The 15,973-nt window shown below is 26.9% G+C and overlaps 1 non-coding gene across 1 annotated transcript; it reads left to right on the top strand.

The window, feature by feature from the left end:
• The first annotated feature begins 9,548 nt into the window (after nucleotides 1-9,548).
• On the top strand, nucleotides 9,549-9,621 carry Trnak-uuu (transfer RNA lysine (anticodon UUU)). Its single transcript has one exon. It is a non-coding gene; the product is annotated as a tRNA-Lys (tRNA).
• Nucleotides 9,622-15,973: the final 6,352 nt, after the last annotated feature.

Here is a 15,973-nt window from a genome sequence, read left to right as displayed (position 1 = left end):
AAAGAGGCGCCAAATTACATACAAATATAATGTTATAATTTTTAATAAGCCTTCACAATTTTAAGGAAATTTATATATGTATGCATACGGTAAAATTAGTTTATTTTTATTGATGAAGAAATTAAGGATCCGGTTCTCTTTAGTAGCTATAACATTTTTCTACTTTTAAATAATAATTAATCAAGTCAATGATTTGTTTCTAAATATTAAAATTCTTAATATTCATAATGATATGAAAATGTCAATTTTCCTGTATTATTTAAAATTTATACTTTGCGCCTTTTATTATTAATTTTCAAAATTGAAGATCCTTTTTTTTTCTTATACATAATTCTGTTTTTTTTTATATTTTATTTTTTCTGTCATGTTTATATGACAGAATAAGTCTAATAATGTGACAGTTTTCATTGATCTACACCATATTCAGTTGAAATAACTGAATAGTATAGAAATTTTATTCTTATATGGGGTAGTAGAATGAGGATATTGAACTTTAACATTTTCATTTTTGGAACCTTTTTCTATTGTATATTATACTTATAAATGTATACGTATGTGTTACAAAAATTATACACATGTATACGTACACGAATTGAAATTGAAAATAATTTTCCGATTTTGAAAGTTGATGAGAATATTTCAAAAAAAAAATTTTTTGAATTAAAATTTGTGGGAAAATTCAAATATCAAATTTCTTAAATATACTAATGTACTATTTGTGTATATGTATATGTATATATATATAGGGCAATGAACTTAAGAAGATATCAGAATATGTGATTTTTTCTTTCTTTTTTGCTTATAAATAGAAAAAGGATCTTCAAAAGATCATAGTAAATTTCATTCGTTTAGGATGAAATTTTTTAAGAGTCCCTTCTAGTATTTATTATTTTCAATCTAGTTCTTCTCTATATTATAATTTACCTACATAATATATCCTTTTATCCTTTTTTGGGATCGGAATATGATAATATGAAAAAAAAAATTTTTTTTTTTTTAATTTTCACATTAAATTCAAAATAGAAAAAAATTTTATTGATGAATTCTATTACCTAAGACTTGAATCAATTCCCAGAGATTGATAAGGGAGGATAACTCTTATTTTATAATTAGGGAATACAATAAATGTTATACATATTTATAATCCTTAATAAATTACAATTAAAAATTATTGCAAATTGTAGCAATAATTTGTGAAATACGATTGAAAATTTAAAAAATTTTATTTAATTTTGTATTATGAGATTAAATCTTTATCATTCATTTATGTGTATATATATAAAATTTTGTGTGTGTGTATGTATATAAATAATAATTTTGAAAATTTTATGGATTTCCCATGCTTTAAAATAAAATCAAGTTTAGATTCGCATACATAAATGCAAGATAAGGGGCATCTATTTAAATTTATAGGTCTAAAATGTAATCTTGACTTGTTTAATAACAAAATTTTAATTATTGAATAAGTCAAATTCACGTAAGAATCTGCATTAATCCATTTGGAAAATGTTAAATGGACAAAAATTCAATATCAATATAACAAGAAATATCAAAAATATAAAAAATTTACGAAATTCATCCCAATATTTATAATTAAATTTGTTACCTTATGAAAATTGTCGCAATATTTTCTTTAATTTTTGCGTTCCAATTTTATTCAAGATAAATTCAAAATTTTATTCAAGATCCAGAGTCGAAATTAAGTTTTAATTGATCTATTTATCTATCTACACATTTATCTAAAATAAAACTAAAATTTTGTGTGACGGCTCCTCACTAATAAGTCGTCCATATGATCGTCTTAAAACTTTGGGAAGTTGTTTAGAACTATCCTGAAAAACCTGCCCAAAGTTTAAGCAAATTTTTCAGACCATTTCAAATTCTATTATATAAAAACTGAATGCCATTAAAATGTGATTGTATACGAGATATTGTTATAAGTTTCACATAAGGTGTCAAAACTTTGATGACCTATTAAGAAAAAGTTTTCGAGATAAAGTTAGTCAAAGCCAGAGTTTTTTTTTTAATTTTACAAAATACCCTGTATATAAAATTTTATATGTTACATATGTATGTTATATATAAAAATATTTGTTAAATATTATTTATTTACATATATGTGAAGTAAAAATTTTGTGTAACTCGTATATTTAATTGACTTTAGTAAGCTTATAAGAAAAAATTTATCAAAAAACCACTTGCAATCAACACGAAAGCCCTAAAATCCAGGGGAATTTTGAACAAAATTTTAGTATAATCATGTGAAGTATTAAGAAAAATATCGATCAATTTATTAAAGTAGAAATATTAGAATAAATTTCATAAAATAAAAAAATGTCACTCTCTTCTTGCCTAGGTAGAAACAACACGCAACTGACTAACTAGTTTTCTAAATTTCAACAATGCAGTACTAGAAGGAATACAACTTCGAAAAAATAGAAGAATTCTCAAAGATTTTTTTTATTTCCAGGGAATTTTTTTCTTTTTTATTATTTGGTTTTTGATGCAAGTATAAACGATTTTTTTTCTTAAGCTTCATGTTGACTAAACGTCGTTTAAGCTTAATAAATATATGTGTATGTGCGAACAATATTCATTCGTAACAACAACCTTATTTTTTGCTCCAGAGCTTCTTCTTCTTTTATCTATAAAAAAAACCAACACTCACGGTGTTAATCGTTTCCAACCCTGAGGCCTTTCCTTTTCTCACCCAGATAATTTTCAGAATCCAAAAAAAAAAATTTAAACTGAAAGAACTGACATTTTTTTTGAATAGAACTGTTACGCGAAAAAAAAATTAATCTAAACGTTATGTACAATAATTTTAAATTGAGAAATGAAATTTTATAAACAATGACAGGATCTTAGGATGCAAATCAAAAAAAAATAGGACATTTTTTTCTAACATTAAAAAAACATCCCTGATATTCAAAGTGGGAAACGTTTTGTTTAAGAAATTAAATTAACAAAATAAAAAATGTTAAATATTTTTTTTTATTTGAAATGCGAAAAAAATTAAAAACAAAAAATCCAGATAGGTAGTTGACGTGCTTTAATATATCAGTTACAAGATACGCGAGATTGAATTGTACACAATTCGCTTTTTTTTTAAATTATGTTATAAATTATATAAGAAATAACAATTATAACAGTTAACGAACATGAAATGTTCGTTCAAAAGGCAAAAAATCCAAAAATCATGATTGCCATCTAGAGGATACCAAGAAAATAATGGTTCAATGACCTTACAGTTTAATTAAATCGTGAATTTTTAAAGAAAAAGAGCTAAAACTTAGATCTTAATCTAATATCTTCAATCTAGCATAGCCTGTTTGTTCAATGAATTTCTATGACATGTTAAATGCTGTAAAATTATTTAAAGTTTGGAAAAATATTGTAAACCTTTTCTTGATCAGCGAAACGAACCAAATGAACTTGGCACTATGCAATAACATTTTTAAATCATGATCGACGAATGATTTTAGTACGATTCGTAAGTAATTACCCAGCATAAGAGCTTACGTCTAATTGACATAAGATATAAAAACAAGAGAATTTAGTTATTACGTTCTCACTTTTTTAAATATGACATCACATTTCTCAAGATGTTACAAACGAAAGTAAAAGTTCATAAATAAACAAAAATAAATTGAATTCGGATTTATAAGCAAATATGCATGCAGTTGTAATGAATGAAAAAAAATACCAAACTCGACAAGGAAGGCATGTAAAATAGAAGTTTTTAGAGACTTGACAAAAAAGAAAACTATGTAAAAAAACAATCCCCTTTGTAGTAATATTAAATGATGGGCTTTAAAATGGTACTGAATAAAATAACACTGATAACCATGTCAGTGAAATTAAAATATAAAAACTAAAAAAAAAATACATCTGTTCCATTTTCACAACACGTTTGCATTCTATGACACTAAAACGGTGTCAAAATCATATTTTAGAATAACAAAATCAGATGCTGCAGTTAAATTTTTTTACATTGCACGCAATTTTACTATAAGCTTAATATCACATCAAACATAACTGCAATAAAATTCAAAACTTTTCAGATACATCAATTTGAAGTTTTACAGGGCTTTATAAATACATAAAATATTGCTTAAGTTTGATCTAATACATAAAATTGATGTTTGAATTTAATTCAGCAATATATGTGTTCAAGCTGAATTTGTTTTAAATAACTCTGATCGAAAGAATGCAGTAAATTAAATATTATTACGTAATTCAGCCAACAAATACTAATTGCTGAATTGTGTAGTTTTAAGTATTGTTTCAAGATAAAACTAAAAAAAATTGTCAGATAACTATTTTGTTCAGTAAATATTTTAAAAAAATTAAAAAAAAAGTGTCCAATTATAAATTATATAAAATTAAGAAATTAGATGACATGAATTAAAAGTGAGATTGTTTCTTTTCAGCTGTTTCGCATTTACTTGTTAATTTTCTTGCATAAGGAACAATAAATTATGTAACTTTATATTCCCTGACTTCAAAAATGTAGTAATATTGTATTACTTAACAATTCAGCTTATGAATTGCAGTTGCTGAATTGTGAAGTTTAATAATAACACTGCAATTTTGAAATCATGAATTTTTAATGAAACAGTTTTCGATTTTTTTCATTTGTTAAATCAAAAACATTAAAAAAAATTAAAAAGTAAAAAAAAAAATTTTTTTTGACACAAAAGATACCCAGATACACGATTATTAAGGGTTATTAAAATGCGCGGTAAAAATGATTTGGTAAAGAAGACGGTAAACAAAATTTTTATTAACCGTAGAAAATATAATCTCATACTATGATTTTTACAAAAAAAAGTGTAAGCAAAAAACTTTCTTTTACATTTTATAACCCTTTCACATCCCATATCACATAATGGTCTTTTGAAATTATACCAATGCTTCAATACCTGGAATACTGATACCTATTATTTTCTATTCTTATGGGGTGTCATATTTTTTTTGCTCTTCTTACCTTACATATTGTCTCTGGTATATAAAAAGACGTTCTATATTTTTTTCCTCTTCAAGTTTTATTACACACAATTTGTAAATAAGAAAAAAAACGGCAGGGCTGCCGAAAAAAGGGGTTACTCTACAATAGGTAGGGTTAGATCCGTGTTCTTATAAAAAAAATTCAAACATTGGTAATGACTTTTTTTTCTTTTTTTTTTACACCCAACATCTTAACAGCCTGCATTTGAGCTTAAATTTTTTTTTTAACTAGATCAAAAAAAGAAATAAATGATCTAGTTTACTCTAAGATATGAAAGTGAAATATGAGTATTAATTAATTAAACGACAGATGCTTTTTTATGAAAACGCAACATTTGAACTTGGGTAGAATAGAGCGAATAAAGCATTTATGCTGAACAGAATATTTTTCAGTTGTTTTTCAGTTCCCTTCGAATTCGTAATTTTGAAATTTAAAAATGTATGGCATGCTATTGAATTCGTCTCGATTATCAAAACTCTCAATTAATTAATTACACATTAAGTAAAGAGAATCTTTAGAATCACAGAAACCTTTCGAAATATACACAAAAAATTAGGTATTATAAAAGAATGTGCAATCTAATAACATGCAATGTGATAAATCTAATGCAAATGCATTATTTCAATATTCCAAGGATAATAAAGAAATTTAAATAAAAAAAAACTCCTCGTACATCCGAGTCATATTTAAATTACACAGAAGTTTAGATCATCCTTAGAAATTTAGTGAAATCAAATGCGCCAGAGTAACTGATTCTGATATGAAGACAAAGACTTTTCTAAAATAAAGCTATGCAAAACAACAATTAAAATTTCAAAATACTTTATGGGATTTTTTTTTTTTGACATGTTAAAAAAAGTGAAAGAAAAAAAGATAAAACAAAAATATTAAGTCATAATTTAAATTTTGTAAAAATGTTATTTCCTTTGCATTAAATTTTGGACTGAAATAACGAACCAATGATTGCATTATAAAAGAGCAATTTATTGAGAAAGAGAGTACCATTGATGGGATATTCAAGAGTCGAGTCAATAATAAAATTTCCAAAAGTTTAAGAATCACTGAACCAAAATTTCTCCTTAAGAAATTTTAAGTGCCTTACTTAGTGGAAATAGTAGCTTTTATTCGTACGAGTATATGAAAACAGAAACAAAATTTAAATGTCATCAAACTTTTTATTAACAAATTAAATGTCAAAATAAATGACATTGTAATGTTAAGCAAAACTTCAGTTCACATTATAAAATTTACTTTCGATCAATAAAGAAAGTTTTCTTTTGATATAAAATAATAAGGAAAGTCTGTTAAAATGCTAATAAAACTTCCAATTAGGTATAATTATTGGCATAAGCCTTGAAAACTACAATTATTGTCATTCTTTTACTACTACTGGCACCTAAATTACAATTTATGAAACGTTCGAAGCTATAATTATTGGCATTGTGGAAATATTTACTATTTAGATTCAAGTTTTCTTAACAAAATGACAGCAAAGAATGATAAATTGTTTTAGTAAGACAGTTTAATACAAATGTCCCAATAGTTGTATTAAAAATTGGAATTCCAATAGTTTCAACCGTTGCTAATTTAATGCAGAGGCAATTAATCTTTTGTATGAAAAGCATCAATGTGATAATAAGTTTGTTTAGGTGATAATTAGTTGTAATAGGTTTGTTATCAAATTGGGCAAAAATTAAAAATTTTTACATTCCATTTTAGAAGTCTGCTAAAATGATGAACTTTAAAAAACAAATTCAACTTTCAATTTCATAAAATGTCAAACATAAATTGAAAAAATGCTAGTAATGCTATAGAAACTTACTCATGGAATTGATTGAGTTGATTTTAGAATTGGGTTGTATATAAATATGTTCTCCAACAATTTTTGAAGTTGAATGTTGAGAATGATGAATTAAATCGTATATGAATTCGTTTTCCCAACGTAACCAAGTTTATCAAACTGTTAAACCGTGTGTCCGTATATGGAATCATTCACAATTTCTTTGTTATAAGATCTCTTTAAAATTTCTTATTATATATGTACATAAAATGAAGTAAATTTACTTTGTTACAACTGAAATGGTAAGGCCATCGCATATTTTATTTCACTCACATAAAATGATAAATATGAAATTACATTTTTTTTTTGTTTTTAATTTATGAGTAAAATAAAAAAAATTACAAGGGGCCCTTTTCTAGAAACAAAAAACAAAAAAAAAAAAAAAAACAATTTGATGTATGCGTATGTATTCGGTATGGAAGTGAAATGCCAATGAACTGCTTATGTGGTACTCAAGAATGGCTCAACATTCGGCTCAATATGCTCAAAGTGTACATATATTGTTTTAATACTGATAACTAGTAGATTTGTACTTATCCGTATAAATTTACATTCATATACGTACATGTATGTGTGTACATGCTTGCATATAAATAGATAAAACTAGTTCATTTACCTTTAATATTAAGAAATTTTCAAGTTTTTTTTTTCTATTTTAATACGTTTTTTATGCATTTGCGTGTGTTTATGCATACAGAAATTATTATGTTGTACATACTTTCAATTTCTATTAGGGAAATTATTTTGCATATTATGGAAATTTTGAATTAAAATATTATAATTTTCTATTATTCATAGGAAAAAAAAATTTTACTGCACCTTTTCAAATGAAAAAACAATGTGTATGAAATATTTTTTAAATTTAATTAAAACGTAACGGAATTTATATACTTTACAAACTATGTAAAATTGTGTATTGCACAGTTGTATCAAGTAAAATGCTTAATACGTTAAGCCCAGCGGATGAAATTGTTTTAGATTCGGAAATGTTAGTTATACACAAGACCCAAAAAATTAATGCCATTACAATAGCTGTTGATTAGCCACAAAATTGTTCTTTTGGGTGTCATTTATTGGTAATATTATCTACCCGCACTTCTTTATATATAATGATGGCCTCAATGTTATAGATTTGCAAATGGTTGTCGATATCGGATGATAGAATCTTTCGCAAACAACACAGAACGAACAAAATATGTGAAAGCCAATATTTTTATGAGCTAGCACCTATATGAACATAATTTTATGTATATACACAAAGCGTTTCCTCACATTGAAAGCTCACTTAATAATCGATCATTAGTATGTAAAATAATACAAATTATGCTTATCACAATACTAATCATGCTCAAAATGTATAACTAGTATTATGATAATTTCTCACACATTAATAAATGTCAGGAAGTAAAAACGATCCAACTCACTGAATTGTATACGTTTTTTAAAGTTGAAGTTTGATGCATTTTGCCTTATTCGCTTTTAAGTTAGCGTGCGACCCGACGAATATATCCCAACCAGTGTTACGATATTAAGAATTTTGAATTTCCCACAAAATACAAAATTTAATCTAGATATTCCCACAAAACAATTTAAAAATTTCCATAAATATTCCCAAATTCACGAAACGTAAAAAGCCGTCAACAAAATTAGACAGTAAATATGAAATGAGATGTGACAAATTATATACCTAACGGCCATTAATAATTTGCCACATACAAAATGTTATTACGGTAGAAAAATTTCCAAAACATTTGTATATAAAATAGATCATGTGGAGTCTAGCTTGTTTAATTCTAAAAAATCTGTATCCGTTCAGTTAGTAGTGGGAACGGTGAAAATATTATGATTTACAAAAATTCCCATATACGAGTATTTTTGTTAAATTTCCTTTTCTCTTTTTCAATTTTTTTTTCATTCAAATTCCATTGGAAAAATCCCTCAATATCGCAGCACTGGTCTCAATCAAAGATGAAGTTTGTGCTGAACTGGAATATACCTAACTCTTGTTCATATTGCAGATGGTTCCTTTAAGATGTTACAAACACTATGCCGAAATTAATATATCTTTCACTATATACATATAAAATATATATATTATGTAATTTATAGAACGGTATAAAAACAAAAATACATTCATATACATACATACATACCTATATAACTATGTATATGCTGAAGGTAATTTCCAGCCATTATTTTAATTTTAAATCTGATATGACGTATTAATGTAAACAAATAAAAATATTTCTAAAAAACCAAAGAGTACAAATTATAAAATGACCTTCGAAATCCTAAGCAAAATCAAGAGAATAAAAAAAAACTTTTGTAAAGCAAAACGCAAAAGTTTTCCACAATTATTCTCTCTGCTCAGCTTTTAATTGATGTGAGAGAATAATTTGAAAATCTTTATTTTTCAATTATATTTATAGAAAACATTTACAGTTAAATACATACGACTTAGTTATCTGAGATTTTATGCGATAGTTTTTGTGTGTTGGTAGATCTTTTTGTTTGTGCGGTCAAAAAGCATATTGAACAATGTTGATCAATTTTTTTTTTGTGATCGCGTGAAAATGAAAATCGTTTTTTGTTTCTTTCATAATAAAAAAAAGAAAAAAAGAATAACAAAAACAAAATTTATTTTTCGTTTTGACCTTGCGGTCAGAAATATTAAAGTTTTGTTCTAAATTGTTATATGCCCGAGTAGCTCAGTCGGTAGAGCATTGGACTTTTAATCCAAGGGTCCAGGGTTCAAGTCCCTGCTCGGGCGATTTTTTTTTTATTATTTTTTTTTTCATTTTACAAATAAAATATTAAAAACAAAAATAGTTTTTATTTACATGAGTACTTTTTTTCCGAATTCAAAATAATTATTTTTTAGTGTATGAAATTTTACTTAAGCGATTCAACTTTAAAATCGTACAAGTTTAGAAGAATTCGCATCATTTAATTAGGAATTATTTTTTAGGTTCTTGTATGCATATGTGCATTATATTCTGCTGTAACTTAATTGATGGCGTGCCCTAGCAAACTGAATTTTTTTTTGTTAAATATTTGTTTCTCCTTGCTCTATTATCAGTATGTTTCCGATTTTTTTCAGCACTGCTAATTCAGTACCTAAATAAGATGATAAGGGTTTATTAAAGAAGAAGCACGTTGATAGGATTTCACTAGAAATCGTTTTACTTTTAATTTTATTTTTGCGTGTGACCATTTACGTGCGTATGTATTATGTATGGTTATTGAATGTAATATTTTTAAAATTTAATGTTTTTCTTTGAAATGAAAATTACGTTCAATTCATTTTCAATTCGTGAGAGAAGTTTTTATAATCATAGGCTACAACAGGATCTGCGGTTTGTAATAATAAATTTTTTTGAAACCTCTTCGTAAAGAATTCATTTGTTCGAGCTGAACGTGTAGTAGGCATGAAAAAAAAGATACTGCGATTGTATATATCACAGGAAAGCGGATATACAGTATACACCACTCATACAAGTGCTGGTATACATATCTCAAATGCTCTAAACTAAACCAGTTTGCAAAATTCGCTTAAAATTAACTTAGAAATAAATTTATGGTCAAAAATATCAAGAATTCCAAGTTGGGTGGCTTCAATGAACTGAGGGCATTGTTTACGTGTGTACTTGGAACTTTGAAATTGAATATTATATAAAAAAATATTCTATAAAAAATAGGTCACGGCTTTGTACATAAAATGTTAAGTTATTTTTTCCTTACTTTTTTTTGTAAAATTTTAAATTGTTTTTAAAGTTTCACAACTACAATGAAGCTCGTCGGTTGATTGCATCGCCTACTTTATCGACAAAATTTGGGCAACTATTCTAAATAAAACTTTTATTTGCATACTTAATACACTTAACTACTCGTAATCCCGCTTAATTGTCTTAAAAAGAGCTGTTAAAAGAGAGATCAATATTGTAATAATATGCAGGTATATATGTAAATACTTTAATAATCTCGCACTACTCTACGTGTGACATACAGAAAATGTCTTACATGGAAAATAAATCGAAATGTAAGCATTTCTGCACAAATACTCGTTCCTGATGGCCATTGTATTAATTAAGTTTTTTGTGCTGTGTTAATGGGGAATAAAAAGTGACTATCAAATATTTTGCTGATATAATAACAATGCGATTATACCCTATAAAGCACCTTCCTGGAGTTTACTGTATTTTTTATGTACAAAAATCCCGGCAATTACTTTATAATTAAAGTAAAAAATTATTTTTTTAATTTATTTCAAATATTTTTTTTATCTCATAAACACTAATTTCCTCAATATCACAGCAATCAACAATTTTATCATTTTTATTTTTAAATAACCTTTTTTTACCCTTTTTTTATATCGGGAATTTATATGTTTTCTAAAACAATTAAAGATATTGTTTCAATAATTTACATCCGATACATATAAATTTTTTGTATAAGCATAAGTCAATTGTTATCATTTGTAATTACTTTTTATCACATTTATTGGCGAAATAAAAAAAAAAGAGGCCAGATAAATTTTTTATTTCACATGCATTTTAATCAACTTTTTAAGTAATTTGTTGCAAATTAAAAGCAACAATTAACAATTTCAAAAAATAAAAAAAATAAGGGTTATTATTTTAATTAATTCACATAGATTAAGAAGGTAGACCACCGCCTATTAAGCTTAGGTCACACTCGAACATTTTAAGGTTATGTTCTTTTTTTCATAATGACATTGTTTTAAAATCATATACAACATTGTTTAATGTTAAATATATATTATACTTAATTTATATGAATGCACACAATACTTGTGTATAACAATATGTAAAAGAAAATTGTTTAATATTGTCAGAGACGCGTTAAAAAGGGAAGGGGTTAAACAAAATATTATACTGGAATAAATGCATGTAAATATTATTTTGCACAGAATTATAAATATGATTACATATAACAGCGAATAATGTTACTTTAGTATAGTATAACAGACAAAGTAAAATTCCCTAACAAAAAAAAAATCTGATTCAGGACATAACCGACCGCAATGTGTATTGTCTAGTTAAGTGAAAGTGTTACAGAATATTATAAAAATGTCTGTTAAATACTTCTTTCCAATTTTTAGGACATTAGTAAGGTTATAGTTAGCATATCTAAAATTATAAAAATTTGGCTTTGTTTCTAGAGTTTCGCTTTGTGCTACCCGAATTCCCTGAAATGCTCGCCAGTTAGTTTCGGTAACAACTAGATGTAAAACATCAAATTTCAAGAAATTCCATCAATTCGTTCCGTAGATATGGTGAAAAATGTAAAATCGGCCCGCAAATCAGTTTTCGAGCCCTGATCTTTCCAAAAAAGTTATATGTTCATTGCTTTAATATGAGGAATTAATATATTAAATTTCAATGAAATCGGTTGCTTATTTCTTTTTATATACACAAAAATGTATATTTGGTCCGTAGTAAACGTCCAGTTGTGCCTAATTTCTTCCAAAAGTTAGGAGGTTTCGCGGACGGTCGAGCAAAGCTTACATATGTAATTTCAAGTAAATCGATTGAATATTTTCTTAAAAATGGTGAAAAATGTAAAATCGACTCGCAAAGAAGTGCAGTTCCTGAGGCCTGATATATTACAAAACTTGATCAATCCGTGCCATGGTCGAAATGAAATTACATATAAAATTTCATCAAAATCGATTCAGCCGAACATGAGATACACGCGTGCACACAAAGACCGACAGACCAACAGTTTGCTAAAAGTAGTTTATTTACACTTTTCTATCATGGAGAAGTGCGTTCCCACCGAAAACTCGATATGCAAAATTTGTTGACGTCACATAACCTACCTATTGTATACACAATACGGTCCGTAAAAAGTGTCAGTATATAATCAATCATACTACAATACAAATAAGCCTATCTTTTAAAATATATTGTTTCTCTCGGCTTCGCGTAACAGAAGATAGAACATCGAATATTTGAGAGACTGCTGTGTTATCTCATGTATGCATAAAATATTGAAGAATTCATAATGAATGAAGCACTTGAGCTAATTAATGTAACACTGGTATAATAAATGTATTAAACTAAGGGTTCATGGAAGTCAATTGAAATTAAATATACTTATCTTTCATAAGGCGGGGAATTACTTTATCGTAGGTTTTTTTCAACCGACCGTTTCGGTAGTGCTGCACGATATGGTACAAATTTTTCTTTGGCGTAGGTTTTTTTCAACCGACCGTTTCGGTAGTGCTGGACGATATGGTACAAATTTTTGAAAACCATAAACATGTGTTCTAAATTGATTAAATTCTTCTATTCTCAAGAAAAGACTTAATTTTATGGTTCTTACATATCTTTAGCCGAAATCCACCAATTTTTTCAACTCCATTCTACTGCTAAAATTTTATCTTCCAAAAACCATTATCAACTTAAATCGTCTTCTATAATTGAGTCCTAAAATCCGTTAACATTTACAAGCAGTGATTAATTTAAAGAAGATCAATTTGATTGAATATTTGATTTGAAAACAACTAAAAACTCACCCTCAGTGTATCCTCCCATACAACCAACTTAGTCATCGCACTTCTTTTACTATACATATATAAACAGTATCGTACACACTTGAGTATAGATTAAATTATTAGTAAAACATGCAGCGGAAGTTGTTTTCTCATAAATGTTTCTTTCTATACATATTGTGATATAGCATTTACAATGGTCACAAAAATAGCGATAATTACACAAAACAGCCAGTGTTAATAAGTCAACATCAAGATTATTTCGCGTCGTCTCATAATATTTTTGAAGGGTCTTTCTTTCACATATTTTTCACAGTAAATATTTATTTTTTACTTACATATTTATTATATTTGTTTTTCTTTTAAAAAAAAATTAAATGATCTCCATATGGAAACAAAGGGGATAAATAAAGGATACAAGTATTTAAAACAATATGCACGTTCATAAATTTAAGTGAATAAAAAATAAAAATCAGTAAAATTTAAACAAAATAACAAAATAAAAATTTTTATTAGTCTTAATAAAAAGGGCAAGAATTCTTCGCAAAAGATAATAAATTGAGTTTTGTGGGTAATGAAAATTAAAGGTTCCAACTTGATAAAATTATTTTTATTTGAATAACAAATGAAAGACTTATGCTTTCAAAAATTTCACTATTTCAATTGCGAATAATTTGGAGCTGCATTCGTTTTTATTTAAAGCTATGAAAAGTTTCAGCTGTAAGGTTCTGTATTCTATGGTTGCTTAAATAGCAGTTGTTATGGTGGAAGGGGGACTATCGAATAAAGAGTTAAAAATCTACAATCATTCATGAAGAATGCTCCATTTATAATACTCCATTCTGCTCTATTTTGCAAAATGTCTATTGCTTCTCTGAGAAAGGGGAGGCCCTCATCTCAAGATCTATAACCTCTCAGTTCTCCTCTCAAAAAGAGATTGTATTGTTTCAAATTTTCAAATTTTATTATTGTACTATTTTATATCAAAATTTTGCTCATTATCGTTTTTCTTCTTAAATACTGATTATAGGTTTTTTATTTTGTAAAAATACAAGCCCCTCATATAAACATTTTTCTCTTATTTTACTGTTTTTATACTATACACTTTAGTAACGCAACTTTGGTATGGAATTTGTGTTCAATTGGAGTAGTCGTTTGCAGTTAAATTTTACTACATCTTGTATATTTATGTTCTAAAAGTAATATTTGGATGATGGCTTTATTTCAGCTCCAAAATCTAATTTTATATATTTGAAAAAATATTTCGAAAACTAGTTAAAGTAACTCCAATAAATTTGGCAAGAAAGGCTCGAATTATTATTTATATATGACTGGTAATTCTCATATAACTTTCCAAATTAATTAAGAATATTACAAACGCAAAAAAAGGTAATACTGATCTCCTAAAATTTGACCAAATTGGATCGAATTATATTCATGATGAACTTTGAAAATTTTAATGAAGTATCTCATAGATTCGAGAACTTGCCACACAAATCTTAAAATTCACAAATAATATGTACTCGTATATGTACCTTACCTATGATTATTTAATAACGCAATACAAGGTGAACGTTATTCTCCTAATTCGACTTAAATCCGGAGTTTTTTTTCATATCGGATTGTCATGGTGTAGGGTATAATTGAATCGGTTTAGATGTTTTTTCGTGAAAAGTTTTTTCGTTTTTACATTGCCTTAAGCCATTTAAGTCATTCTCCATTTTTTAATAATTGAGTCAATTTTATATTCCTTTTTTTTCATTTTCAGCTTCTGTCCGAGTATTAAATTTAATTGAAAGAAATTGGTCGGTGTTTCTATAATTTTTACAAAAATTACACAGTAATGTAGCGGAAAAAATTGTATTTAGTAACCGTATACAAAAATAAAAAAAATAAAAAAACAATTTTCTTATTAAAATAATAATAATGCTAAAAAGGGTGAATCCGATAAAAATTTAAGTTCCGGTTGCTGGAACAAATTATGCCGTTTTTAATAAAAAAAAAATTAGGAGCAGCTTGGCTCTGGGCTACATTCCCGATTCCCTCCCTATGAGGATAAAGAAAGACTGCGCTAACTGAAAGGTGAGAAAGGGAGATATGGTGTCATTCAGATCGATTCATTCTACATCGTTTTTTTTGAAGACGATGGAGAAGATAATAGACAATCATATCCGGGCTTGGGTGATAAGGTATTGATCGCCAGCTCACGTATAGGGCAGGGAGGTCGACCAAGACCGTTCCGTTCCGCCTTACTAGCATCCTGAAAAAGAAAATAGAAAACATGGAGATGGCGATATGTACGTTCATCGAGGAGCTTTCGACAACACTTTACATGGTGTGATTTCGAGGGCCCTCGAGAGAAGGGACGTTGATGTCAGAAGTCCAACACGCTGAGGGGGTGGGGGAATGAAGGGGGCAGTTGAAGAGAATAAGTCCTCCATTTTTTCAATTATTAAAATGTTTGCTAATCAAATAAATTTTTAGTACAATTTAAATTTTAAATAAATACAGCTAAATTTTTAAATTTAAATTGGGCACTACAAAATTTTTGTTTTCACATCAATCATCTCTTGTTTTAAGACCGTAATTTAAGGTTGTTAAAAAT

Source organism: Condylostylus longicornis, unplaced genomic scaffold (genome assembly GCF_029603195.1).
Source record: "Condylostylus longicornis isolate FDR11 unplaced genomic scaffold, ASM2960319v2 ptg000004l, whole genome shotgun sequence".
Taxonomy (NCBI): Eukaryota; Metazoa; Arthropoda; class Insecta; order Diptera; family Dolichopodidae; genus Condylostylus; species Condylostylus longicornis.
Note: the sequence above shows the minus strand (reverse complement) of the source record. Positions and strands in the feature narration are given on the sequence as shown.